The sequence below is a fragment of the Pongo pygmaeus genome, chromosome 5 (genome assembly GCF_028885625.2).
Source record: "Pongo pygmaeus isolate AG05252 chromosome 5, NHGRI_mPonPyg2-v2.0_pri, whole genome shotgun sequence".
Lineage (NCBI taxonomy): Eukaryota > Metazoa > Chordata > Mammalia > Primates > Hominidae > Pongo > Pongo pygmaeus.
Window position 1 is genome coordinate 105637364 of NC_072378.2, and position 14910 is coordinate 105652273.

The window sequence follows — 14910 nt, forward strand, 5'->3', positions numbered from 1 at the left end:
GGGTGGCCCACATTCACTGTTCCAAGAAGAGATATGAACACAGAAAGCACAGGAAAGAGGAATTCACTTCCTCGATTCTGAGTGCAGAAATACAGAAGCATGGAATCCTAGCACAGGAACAATCTGGGATGAAGCCTTTCGAGGAAGAACAAGTCTTCCACAAGGTATGGAACAAAAAATGACCTGTGAAAGGAAGTAGTGTAGTGGCCAACCCTGGGAAAGGGGAGCTGATTGAGGGTAGCTGAAGAAACAGAAATATTGAGAACGCTATGTATTCGTTTGCTAGAGCTGCCATAACAAAGTATCATAAACTGAGGAGTTCAGCAACAGAAATTTATTGTTTCACACTTCTGGAAGCTAGAAATTTGAAATTAAAGTGTTGGCAGGATGAGTTTCTTCTGGGAGCTGTGAGGGAAGGATCTATTCCAGGCCATTCTCGCTGGTTGTCTTCTCTCTGGGTGTCTTCATATCATATTTCCTCTACAGATTGGGCACTACGAAGTGCCCAAATTTCCCCTTTCCTTAAGGACATCAGTCATATTGGATTGGGGCCTACCCTAATGATTTTATTTTAACTTGATTATCTCTATAAAGATGTCATCTCCACATATAGTCATATTCTGAGATACTGGGGGGGTTAGGACTTCAACATATAAATTTTGGAGGGGGAAGCAGACACCCAATTCAACCTATAACAAGTTGGAATATGGGAATTTTCTTGAAGGGACCCTGTGGATGTGCACCACAATAACACTGTGCTTCTCTGAGCAGCCCTCCATCACTAGTGCCCTGGAGCCATATGGGGGCTGAAGCAGCCTCCATAGACAATTCACCTCCTCTCCACTCTCGGGACCACAGTATCTTACACTCTCATCATCATCTGGGGAAGTTTCCCTTTGTCCAATGGGACTATTGCACAGCCAGAGGGAATCACACCCATCTGTGCCCTAACACTTGGCACCACCTCATCTATATAGGCGCATGCCTTGTCTATGTAGAGAACCCGATTGTATCAATCCACAACAGATTTCCCTACCACACCAGGTCAGCAGGGCTCTGATCATGGGACATCAGGGTGGCAATATAAATGGAAAATCCTTCTATCAGTATTGTGGTGGAACCACAGAATACCATCAGCAGCAGTGGCACAGTGCTAAAATCCATTCCCGGCACACGTAATGTGCAAGGTAGACATTTTTTAATTCGTCTATCTTTGTCTGTGAAAGTTTTCTTTTCATGGTTCTGTGTCCAGCTCCAATAGTTGGAGGTTAAAAGAAAAAGTTTGACAAACTTTCTTCTAATTTCTAATCTGATTTCAAATTTTCTAATTCCTGACCTGATTCTAAATTTTCTAATTCCTAATCTGATTCTGAATTTTCAAAGTACTTGCTAAGTCCAGGGTATGAAAAGAGTATCAAACCTAAGGATAGAATTACCAAACATGCAAGTCTGTTTCCTAATTTTATAGGGGGAAATCTCACTAATCATGACACATCATATAAAATAATAACTGCCGTATAATAACATGTAATAATATATAATAACAAGTAATATTCAGTGTTATGGTTTTCTCCAGGATTTCTAAGATCATGGCTAGAAAACACAAAAGGAAGTTTGAGTGTAATTTGCTTCCCCTCTCTCCCAAAAATATTACTAGACACACTTCGAACACGTATTTGTTGAGCTCTGCAAATTAAACCAAATTTTGCCCCAGTTCAAGCCAAGTTAATACAAGTCTTAAAGGGCAGGAAATAAGCGGGTGAAGAAAGAATCTGAAATCAATTGATTTAAGAATCACTTCATTACTACAGTGACAGCCTTGATGTATAGATTTCTACCTGGGAGAGAGGTCAAGAAACCTTGTCAACTGTTCTCAGAGGCATCAGTGCTGGTGTGGCCAAAAAGGCTCACAAAATGTTGAGCATCTTTAAACAGCATATTCGGATAGAAGAAAAAATATAAACATTGCCTTGTATTAAAGTAGCTATGGTCACCATACCTCAATGCAGAAGAAACAGAAGAAGAGGAAACCCAAAGAAGTGAAGTTTCAGTATTATAGAACTATAGTGGTTTCCAAATTAGAATATATTAAAAGGATTAGAAATGTCAAATTTGGCAGATGAAGTCACAGAGGCAATACAATTAGTTTCTAAAACCATGAACAGTAACTGTGACCATCCTAGAAAATGGAACTTAGGGTCCTTCCCCTCGCCCCAATAAATATTGGTCATGTCCAAAGGAATGCTATTCACAGTTACAAATAATGTTCATCATCAGACATACTATGAAAATATCTCTTGGTTCCCTAAATACAGTTGACCCTTGGAGATAAAGGGGTCAATGGTATTTGAACTGTATGGGTCCACTTATACAGATTTTTTTCAATAAAAGTTAAACCAAGTGTGCCTGCCTTTCCTGCATCCCCTTCTACCCCCTCCACTTCTTTTGCCTCTGCCATCCTTCAGACAGTAAGACTAACCCCCCCTCTTCCTTAGCTACTCAACATGAAGACGACGAGGATGAAAACCATCCATTTCCACTTAATGAACAGTAAATATATTTTCTCTTCCTTATGGTTTTCTTAATAACATTTTCTTTTCTCTAGCTTATTTTATTGGAAGAATGCAAATGTAATACATATAACAAACAAAATTGTGTGAATCAACTGTTCATGTTATCAGTAAGGCTTCTGACCAACAGTAAACTATTAGTAGTTAAGTTTTTGCAGAGTCAGTCAAAAGTTCTATACAGATTCTCAACTGCATGGGAGTCAATGCCTCTCAGCCCTGTATTGTTCAAGGGTCAACTGTATAGCCATTCCTTATTATCTTTTTTCCTTTGCATAATTCAAGCTGGTGGTTGAGTATAATAACCCAATTCTAAATGCTTTCCTATTCAGCTAGGCTGAGCCAAACCCTTCTGCACTCTCATTTGCCAGTTTTTCTCCAGCTATCTTAGTACCCTGTAGCCCTACTTCAGGGTACTTCCTTGAAGAATGGTAACCTCCCCCCCATCACATGGTTTAGGTTTCTTGAACTTTATCTCTTTGCTCTGTCTGTACCACTGTCTTGTGCAAAATCAAATTTCCCCTTATTCATCCCAACTTCCTTCTTCCCTTCTTGACAAACTTCTTGAAAGAATAATTTATATAGTTGACACTCACTGATTACATTTCTACAACCCTTATTCAGGCCTTAATTCATTGCTGCTATGGTCTGAATGTACACATCCCTCCAAAATTCATTTGCTGAAATCTTAACCCTCAAAGTGATGGTATTAGAAGGTGGAGCCTTTAAGAAGTGATTAAGTCATGAAGGTACAGCCTTCATGAATGGGATTGGTGCCCTTAGAAAAGAGGCCCTAGAGATACCCTTTGCACCTTCCACAACATGAGGGCACAGGGAGAATATGCCATCTGTGAGCCAGAGAGTGGGCTCTTAACAGGTACCAAATCTGCCAGCATCTTGATCTTGGACTTCCCAATCTCCAGAATTGTGAGAAATAAATTTTTGTTATTTGTAGACTGGGTATAAAATACTCAGTTTAAGGTATTTTGTTACAGTAGCCTAAATGAACTAAGACAATCGTTAACTGGTTTATTTCTTCCACACTCTCTTGAGGTCATTAGTGACTTAATCACCAATTTTAATACCCTATATTCAGACCACCTTTTTTCTTGAAATTCTCATATAATGGCTTTCAAGGTAAGACACTAGCCTGAATTTTTTTTATTACATTTCTAACTACTCTCTAGTATGCAATCCTCAGTCCTCTTCCCATTCTCTACATTCTTATAAATTCTCATGTATATGCAATTCAATCTCAAATCTATGTGTCCTACCTTTCCTCTACATTTAGAACAATACTTTTCAAATCCATCATAGCATCTATTATACTGCATTGTAATTATCTATTGTATGTCTGTAATGCTCAAAAGATTCTAATTCCCTGAAGACAGCAACTGTGTGCTCCTGGGAAAACCAGTGTGCCTAGAGTGGAGTATTTTTGAGTAAGAGAGAAAGTGAGAGAAGTAATGAGGGTTAGAAGTCACAGAGCTGCATAAGGGCTTTAGATCTATATCTTTCCCTAAGTACACTGGGAGCCACTGAGGGGTTTGAGGCATAGAAGTACCATGATCAGAGTTATGTTTTGTGAGAAATCCCTCTCGTATTACATTGAGTGTAGACTGTAGGGAAACAAGAATGGCAGTAAGGAGATCAATTAGGCAGCCTTTGCAATAGTCTAGGCAAGAAATAATGGTGACTCTAACTGAGGTGATAACAATATTGGTGGCATTAAATAGTCAGATTCTGATTATGTTTGAAAACAGAATTGGATTACTCTGACAGGAAAAAAAATTAAGACTGAGAAGGTGTTTGGCAAGAGCCCAGAATTGAATAGTTTCAGGGCAGGCAATATAATGATCAGATTTGTTGTTTCAGTGGCCACTATGGAGGTTTGATGGAGGTTGTTTCAAGAGAACAAGATGAGTCAGGATGTGACAGATTATCAGGCTACTGTAGTAAAGAAAGAATTGAATCTTCGCCAAAGCAAGCATAGCTTAGATAATAGATCAGATTCAAGAAATATTTATGAGCAAAAACTAACGCATATTTTGTACTTACAAATAACTCTGCAAAAAGTTATATTGAAGAACGTAAGTTGGAAATTTTAATTTTGTAAAACAAAAGAAATCTCTAGCTTGCTGAATTTTGTAAATTCTGTCTGCTTGAGAGTTTAGTGATACATATCTTTTTTTGGTAAAATCTAATGGTTAAATCTAATACTGGCTTAGAACCATTTTGCTTGGCTAGGACTCCTATTTAGATGATGCTGATTACTTAATATAAATATTTGCTTTACTTTCCAACATATATTTGCTGAAAAACTATTCCCCAAAGACTACAATAAAATAAAAATTTAAATTGAAATGATAGTATTTATAATCACCAAATATTCACTGAGAATCCATAGCATTTCAAAAAAAATGAATTATGAACCCTAGGGAATATAATAAAATGCATTTATCTGTACTTTTTTTTGAGATGGAGTTTTGCTCTTGTTCTACTTTTTTAAGTAAACTTTTTATTCAAGTATAATATCCATACAAATACATACACAAATCATAAGTATACACCTCAATGAATTTTCATAAAGTGAACACGTCTTTGTAGCTAGCCCTCAGATCAAGAAACAGAATTTGATCAGGCCCCTAGAAACTTCCTCTACCTCCCTTCCTGTAACTACACTTCCTAGAGGAGTCCCTTTCCTGACTTCCATCACCACGGAGGTTTTACCTGTTTTTGAACTTTTATGTAAAAGAAAGTATGCAAGTTGTACTCTTTTTACCTAGCTTTTTACGCTCACTATTATGTTTGTGAGCCTCAGCCATATTATTGCAGGTACTCCATTCATTTGTATTGCTATATACATTTCAATTGTTTGAATATATCACAATTCATTTATTTATTTTACTGTTGATGCACATTTAAGTTATTCCTAGTTTTTAGCCATCATAGGTAGTGTTACTATGAACATTCTTGTAAGATAGACAGACAGAGATAATCTGTTGGTTATAAACTAAGAGTAGAATTTCCTGAGTTATAAGTTATGTGTCTATTCAACTTTCGCAGATAATGCCAAACCGTTTTCCATTGTTGTTACGTTACCTTTATTTTTTCTGGTTAAATGTTTAGAAAATATTCTATTCTAGAACTACTTTTGACCTTTTCCAAGAAATAATTTGATCACACATGAACATTTTATTATTACAAGCTATGTATTAGAATAAGTTGTAAAAATTCTGACTACTTAAGGAAACTATTTTAGAAATGCAGTTCACCTAAAACACTAAGGGAAATCGGTAAGTTAAGAAAAAGAGAATATACAGTAATAATGATAATAGCTAAGTTTTTCATGTGCAGCTACCAGATCTCCCCATGAAGGAGAGCAGGAGTTCCTACAAAAGAGAAAAGAAGCTTATTTCTCCAAATGCCCAACCTAGGTATCTGTGTGTCTCACCGGATCAAAATGCCCAGCTCTGAATTGAGCCAAATGCCTGGCCATTGTGAAGTACTGAGTGGAGTCAAGTTACTCCAACTGGGATAAATTATGCTATGTTTGCTGTGTTGTTTAGTGCAGTAGCTTCAGTTCTTAATCCAATGTCCGGCATATAATAGGTGTTCAATATATATTTGTCAGTGAGCATATAAATTAGTTATTAATAAGTAACTTCTGGGAAAAATATCTGGCTGGGAAAAACCATCATAATGATTTATGCTACTGACATAGCCAGACACCATCAAACTACTCTTTGTTCTTCAGTTACTTATGTGACTGGTAATCTGCTAGGTCACCTTGCCTTTCAAGAGGCAAATGAGTCAGCTCAAACCACTATCACGTATGGGCTGGGAAACCCAATATCCATCCCAAACTCTCCTGAGAATCTTTGAGAAATTTTGACTTTTTGCTCATCACTGATGGTTGTGTACTCTCAAATCCACTAGGTTAGTTTGCCCTGTGAAGCATATTGCCATGTTCTGTACACTCTCCTTCTCCTATGCTATGTGGTATTGCGCAGGACACCAGATTGATTTCTTTCTACCCTCAAAGTACTAGCAATGCAGGACTGTATGTGCGGCATACTTTTACTAAGGCTTGGGATAGTAGAGTGAGCTTACATCATAGACCCACAAACAACTTGAAATGGACTAGTAGACAGCCTTGTTTTAAAATGTCCCTCAGACACACTGACACTGGGAATCTCACCAGTTGCTATTTCTCACTAGATATTTTTCTCATGAGTTCCAGTCTCCTGACTAATGGGTCAGTCCTCCCTTCCTTGACTCATCTTCTCCACCCTCCTCCTTTCAAACGCCTATTAACTTTACATGTAAATAATTTTAATTTTCTGGATTTATCTATTGTAAAGCATCTAACTGATCTCCCATCTTCCATCCTCCCCATCCTAGAGTCTATTGGTCATACAATAGCCAGCTACAACGTAATCTTAAAACATAAGCCTGACTATGTCACTCTCCCGCTCCAAACCCTCCACTAGCATCACACTTAAAATAAAATGCAAACTCCTTGCCACAGCCTGCAAGGTCTTACATGCTCTGGCTCCCATTTGCCTCTCTGACCTCATCATCTTCCACTCTGCTCTACCTGCCCTAGTTTGCTTGTTATTCTTTAAACACAGTAAGCTCATTCTACTTCAGGGCCTTTATCCTTGCTATTCCCTGTGTTTGTTCTTTATGTTTCTTCTCTCTGACATCATTCAGGGGCTGCTCAAATGTCACCTTCTCAAAAGGGCTATCACTGAATTAGCTACCTATAGTTGCTCTCCCTTCCCTTCGTTTCCTCCAGAGCTCTTACCACCATCAGAAATCTTGTTATTTATTTTAAAAATGATTTGTTTGTTGTCTGTCTCCCTTCATGAGAATCAAAGTGTCATGAGGGTAGAGAATGTATTGTCTTCTTCACTTGTATATCTCAGGGCCTACAAACGTAGAAACACAACCTGGTAAACATAAGCATTCCCTATATATTTGTTCAGTGAATAAATGAATGAGTGAAATAATATTTTTATGTCACTCTCCCCTTACTGAACTTGTAGTTAAAACTTTAACTTCTACATTCAAAGGGGCCAATAAATTGGATTCACTAAAAAAAATCTATTTCAAATACAAATTATGTCATTGCATTAGGAGTCAACCATGGCTAGGATCAATTACTGCTTTAAAAAAATATTTTCTCTCTCTTGCATGTGAAAGGATAGATACACGAAAACTAGAGATACAAAAAGTAATCAAATATATTGAATAAGATATATAATTTATTTAAACATGCATGTCTTTAAAGGTTGCCCTATATATATATACATCTTTTAAATATATGTGCATATTTTAATGACATTATATATACAGGTTGGAATAAGTAACTGTATTCTTAATGAAACAGAAAAGGGCATTTTAATGGAAATACATGTTAATCTGTCTCATTAGCAAAAAACAAAATCCAACACTATTTAAAGTAATAAAACAAAACCCGGAAGTAAAAATCACAAAATTCAAAATGTATGGCATCCAATAAAATATTATCAGGCATACAAAACAAAAACCAAGACCCATAATCAGAAGATAAACTAATCAAATTGAAATATATCCAGAAACAAGAGAACTACCCCACAAAAATGTTAGACAGCTATTATAATGTGCTCCAAATGTTCAAGAAGGTAGAGAAAAGTACAATCATAGTGAGGAGAAACATAAGATATTTAAAAAGATTCAGATGAGTCTGGGTGTGGTAGCTCACACCTGTAATCCCAGCACTTTGGGAGGCCCAGGAGGGTGGATCATCTGAGGTGAGAAGTTCAAGACCAGCCTGGCCAACATGGTGAAACTCTGTCAGTACTAAAAATACAAAAATAAGCCAGGCACAGTGGTGGGCGCCTGTAATCTCAGCTACTTGGGAGACTGAGGCAGGAGAATTGCTTGAATCAGGAGGCAGAGGTTGCAGTGAGCTGAGAGCCGAGATTGCACCACTGCACTCCAGCCTGGGCAACAAGAGTGAAACTCAGTCTCAAAAAAAAAAAAAAAAAGATTCAGATGAAATTGTAAAGATGGAAAATGCAATATGTTAAATGAAAAATCCATCAGATGAAATCAAAGACAAATTCAATGCTACAGAAAAGAAAAAAAAAATCAGTGAACTTGAAGACAAGCAATACAGACTGTTCAACATGATGGACAAAAAAATAAAACACACAGGGAAAAAAATGAATAGAGCATCAATCATCTGAGGGACAATATTAAGAAGTATAATGTATGTGTTAATGGAGTTCCAGAAGGAGAGAATACAAAAGTTTAATTCTTTTGAAATGATTGAAAAATTTTCACATTTGATGAAAACTGGAAACAAGTTCAAGAACTCAGCAAACCCCAAGCAGAATAAATATAAAGAAAAACATACCAAGACACATAATAATAAAAAAAGTTAAGATAACCAGTGTTAAAAGGAAAATCCTAAAAGAATCTGGAGGTGGAGGGGGTCCAGAAGACACATTACAAACAGAGAAACAAAAATGAGAAATACAGCGGACTGCTTCAAAAGCTATGGAAGCCAGATGGAAAGACATATTACCGCACAGGAAAACAAAAAAAAAGAAAACCCAAATGTATCAACCTAGAATTCTGTATTTAGCAAAAAGACCTGAGAGAATGTCACTAGATTTACTGCTCTACATGAACGTTAAAGAAAGTTCTTTACATCAAAAGAAATTATACCAGATGTTAATTTGAATCAATACAAATGAATGAAGAGCTCTGGAGATGGTAAAAATATGAATAAATAGAAAACATTTTTATCAGTTTGAAACTTCTTTAAAAGTAATTGACTATCTAAAGCAAAACTAATGAATTGTCAAGTTTATAATATAGGTAAAAGTAAAATGTATGACAACAATAACACAAAAGTGGGGAAATAGAAGCATTGTTATGAGTCTTACACTATACATGAATTGAAGGTAGACAGTAATAAGCTTAAAAATGTATATTGTAAACCCTGAAGTAACCACTAAAATAGTGAAACAAAGTGGTTACTTTATTATAATATAGCTAATAACACAATAGCAGAGAAAAAATGGAAATTAAATAAAAACTAACCTCCACAAAATTTGGAGAAATAAGGAAAAAACAGAACAAACAGCAGAAATGACAAATAGAAGAAAAAAATATGTTAAATTTAAACTCAAACATATTGATAATTAGATTAAATATAATAGTTTAAACACCCAAATTAAAGTGGATTATCAGATTAAAAAGCAAAACTCAACTATATGCCCTGTATAAGACATAAATATTAAGACACAGGTAAGCTAAAAGTTATTGAATAGAAAGATACATTATGAAAACACTAATCAAAAGGAAGCTGGAATGGCTGTATGAAGTAGATTTTAGAACAAGGAATTATATCAGGGATGAAGAAGGTAATTTCATAAAGAAAAAGGGGTCAACTCCTGACTTCAAACTATACTACAAGGCTACAGTAACCAAAACAGCATGGTACTGGTACCAAAACAGAGATATAGATCAATGGAACAGAACAGAGCCCTCAGAAATAATGCCACATATCTACAACTATCTGATCTTTGACAAACCTGAGAAAAACAAGCAATGGGGAAAGGATTCCCTATTTAATAAATGGTGCTGGGAAAACTGGCTAGCCATATGTAGAAAGCTGAAACTGGATCCCTTCCTTACACCTTATACAAAAATCAATTCAAGATGGATTAAAGACTTAAACGTTAGACCTAAAACCATAAAAACCCTAGAAGAAAACCTAGGCATTACCATTCAGGACATAGGCATGGGCAAGGACTTCATGTCTAAAACACCAAAAGCAATGGCAACAAAAGCCAAAATTGACAAATGGGATCTAATTAAACTAAAGAGCTTCTGCACAGCAAAAGAAACTACCATCAGAGTGAACAGGCAACCTACAAAATGGGAGAAAATTTTCGCAACCTACTCATCTGACAAAGGGCTAATATCCAGAATCTACAATGAACTCCAACAAATTTACAAGAAAAAAACAAACAACCCCATCAAAAAGTGGGCGAAGGACATGAACAGACACTTCTCAAAAGAACACATTTATGCAGCCAAAAAACACATGAAAAAATGCTCACCATCACTGGCCATCAGAGAAATGCAAATCAAAACCACAATGAGATACCATCTCACACCAGTTGGAATAGCAATCATTAAAAAGTCAGGAAACAACAGGTGCTGGAGAGGATGTGGAGAAATAGGAACACTTTTACACTGTTGGTGGGACTGTAAACTAGTTCAACCCTTGTGGAAGTCAGTGTGGCGATTCCTCAGGGATCTAGAACTAGAAATTCCATTTGACCCAGCCATTCCATTACTGGGTATATACCCAAAGGACTATAAATCATGCTGCTATAAAGACACATGCACATGTATGTTTATTGCGGCATTATTCACAATAGCAAAGACTTGGAACCAACCCAAATGTCCAACAATGATAGACTGGATTAAGAAAATGTGGCACATATACACCATGGGATACTATGCAGCCATAAAAAATGATGACTTCACGTCCTTTGTAGGGACATGGATGAAATTGGAAATCATCATTCTCAGTAAACTATTGCAAGAACAAAAAACCAAACACCGCATATTCTCACTCATAGGTGGGAACTGAACAATGAGAACACATGGACACAGGAAGGGGAACATCACACTTTGGGGACTGTTGTGGGGTGGGGGGAGGGGGGAGGGATCGCATTGGGAGATATACCTAATGCTAGATGACGAGTTAGTGGGTGCAGTGCACCAGCATGGCACATGTACACATATGTAACTAACCTGCACATTGTGCACATGTACCATAAAACCTAAAGTATAATAATAATAAATAAATAAATTAATTAATTAATTAATTAAAAAAAGAAAAAGGGGTCAACTCATTAAGAGTCTATGAGAATACTAAATACATATGCACCTAATATCAGAGCTTCGAAGTACACAAGCAATATAATACAGTCGTATGTTGCTTAATGATGAGGATAAATCCTGAAAAATGTGTCCTTAGGTAATCTTGTTGTGAGAACATCATAGTGTACTTGCACAAAACTAGATGGTATAGCCTACTAAGTGCCTAAGCTATATGGTATAGCCTATTGCTCCTAGGCTACAAACATGTACAACATGTTACTATACTTAACACTGTAGGCAACTGTAACACAATGGTAAGTATTTGTATATATAAACACAGAAAAGATGCAGTAAAAATATAGTACAAAAGATAAAAAAGGTACACCTCTATAGGGCATTTACCATGAATGGAGCTTGCAGGACTGGAAACCGTTCTGAGTGAGTCAGTGAATGAGTGCTGAGTGAATGTAAAGACCTAGGACATTACTGTACACTACTGTAAGCTGTATAAATACTGTATGCTTAGGCTACACTAAATTCATAAAATATAAAATTGTGCTACAACATTGCAATAGGTATAATATCACTAAGCAACAGGAATCTTTTAGCTCCATTATGATTTATGGTACCATCATTGTATACGTGGTCCATTGTTGACTGAAACATTGTTAGGTGGCACATGACTGTATATATGAAACAAAACTGATACAACTGAGGACAGAAATCCATAAATCAACAAGTATAGTTGGAGAGTTTAACAGCTTTCTTTCATTAGCTGAGATAACAAGTATACAGAAAATCAATAAAAATATAGAAGACATGAACGACCATCATTGTATACGTGGTCCATTGTTGACTGAAACATTGTTAGGTGGCACATGACTGTATATATGAAACAAAACTGATACAACTGAGGACAGAAATCCATAAATCAACAATTATAGTTGGAGAGTTTAACAGCTTTCTTTCATTAGCTGAGATAACAAGTATACAGAAAATCAATAAAAATATAGAAGACATGAACGACATTACCAAAATTTTGACCTAATTGACATTTATAAAACATGCTACCCAAGAACAGAAGAATACATATTCTTTTCCAGTGCACATAGAAAATGTACCAAGATATGTCATATTCTGGGATAGAAAATCAGTCTCATAAATTTTAAAAGGTCAAAATAACAAAAAATATGTTCTCTTACCACAGTGATATTATATTAGAAAGCGATAACAGATAGCTATATGGGAAATCTAAAAATATTTGCAAATCAGTCAACATATTTCAGAGTTCATGGGTTAATGAAGAATTCACAATGATTATTGGAAAATATTTTGAGATTAACAGAAACAAAAACAACATATCAGAAGTTATGGGATGCAACATAGCACTTAAAGGTAATTTTAAAGCATTAGCTGCTTATATTAGAAAAGAACAAATATTTCAAGTAGATAATCTAAGAATCTATATTTAAAAAACCAGAAAAAGAAGAGTAAATAAAGCCTCAACTAAACAAGAAAAAAAATCGGGTATCAATGATAAAGGAAACAGTAAAACAATAGAGAAAATCAATAGAGAAAAAGCTGGTTTTTAAAAATTACTAATAAAGCTGATAAAACTCTAGACCAGGTGTTGATAAACTATGGCCCATGGACCAAATAAAGTGTGTCACCTGTTTTTGATACTCTGCAGTTACAAATGGTTTTTACATTTTTAAAAGATGTTAAAGAGGAAAGAGGAGATAAAGAAGGAAGCGAGGAAGAAGAAATAAGTCTATGGCCCACAAAGCCTAAAATAGTTACTATCTAATACCTTACACAAAAAAGTTTGTCAACCTCTGATCTAGCCAAGTAAATCAGAATAAAGAGAAAAGACATAAAGTATCAATATCATAAATGAAAAAAACTGTATCACTACAGATCCTACAGACATCAAACATATTATTGGAAATCTTATGAACATTTTATGCCAACAAATTCAACATTTCAGAATAAATGAAAAATCTGTTGAAAGACACAAACTATTATAGAAATAAGTCATCTAAATAGTCCTATATCTACTAGGAACATAGAATTTTTAGCTTAAAAATTTTCCCATGAAGAGAATTTTATGCCCAGCTTCACCAGTTAATTCAATTAAACATCTAAGAAAGAGAATACAAATTTGTCCAGAAAATAGAAGAGGATGGCATCCTTTCCAACTCATCTATAAAACCAGTATTACCCTGATACTAATACCAGACATAAATATTATTATAAGGAAAAAAACCCCACAGAATATTAAGATAACATGCCATGACCAAGTATTGTTCATCCCAAGAACTCAAGGTTAGTTTAATATTTGAGACTCGGTAAATTCAGCATATTAACATACTATAATAAAGGATATAGTATACAGTTATCTCAATAGATGCCAAACAAAAAAGAATTACAAACATTTTATTTTTTAATATTTGATAGAAACTTGAAGCAATTTCGGAATGAAAGAGAACTTCCTCAACCTGATATGGGACATCTAAAAAAATATGTAGTTAACAATGTATGGATAGACATATAGGTGGCTGAAACTCAGTAGAAAGCCCATAGACATCCACACATATGTTGTCAACTGATTTTCAACAAGGGGCCAAGATAACTCAATCAGGAAAGAGGAGTCTTTCCAACAAATGGAAAAAATAGACATCCATATTCAAAACTATGAACCCAACCCTTATTTTATGTCACCTACAAAAATTAATTATAAACATAATTATCACATAAACACAAATGTATCCTAGAACAATAAATAAGCACTAAAATTATACAACCTCTAGAAGAAAATACAAAAGAAAATTATTGTTACCTTGGGTCAGTCAGAGATTTCTTAAATATGACACCAAAAGCTTAAGCCATAAAGGAAAACAATGTGGATAAATTAAATGTCTTTACAATTAAATCTGTCTCCTCTTCAAAACACATTTTTAAGGAAAGGCAAGTCACAGGCTGGGAGAATGCATTTGCAAACACACATATGAAATAGTTTTACTATCCAGTATATATAAGGAACTCTTGCAACACACTAATAGGACAACCAAACTGATTTTTAAATGGACAAACATTGAATATATACTTTATCAAAGAAGGTATATTATGACAAATAAGCACATGAAAAGATACTAAACATAGTTACTATGGCAATTTAGATTAAAATTACAATGAGATACCTACACATATATTAGAATATCAAAAATTTAAAAGATTGATAATGACAAATAGGTGAGAATGTGGAACAAGAACTCTCATAATTTGTACTTGTGCAAATGCAAAATAGAAGAAACTGTTTCGGAAAACAGTTTAGCAGCTTCTTAGAATGTTAAGCACATACTCACTTTATGATGCAGAAATTCTACTCTAGGTATCTACCCAAAATAAATAAAAATGTATGTTCACAAAAAGACACGTACTAAATATC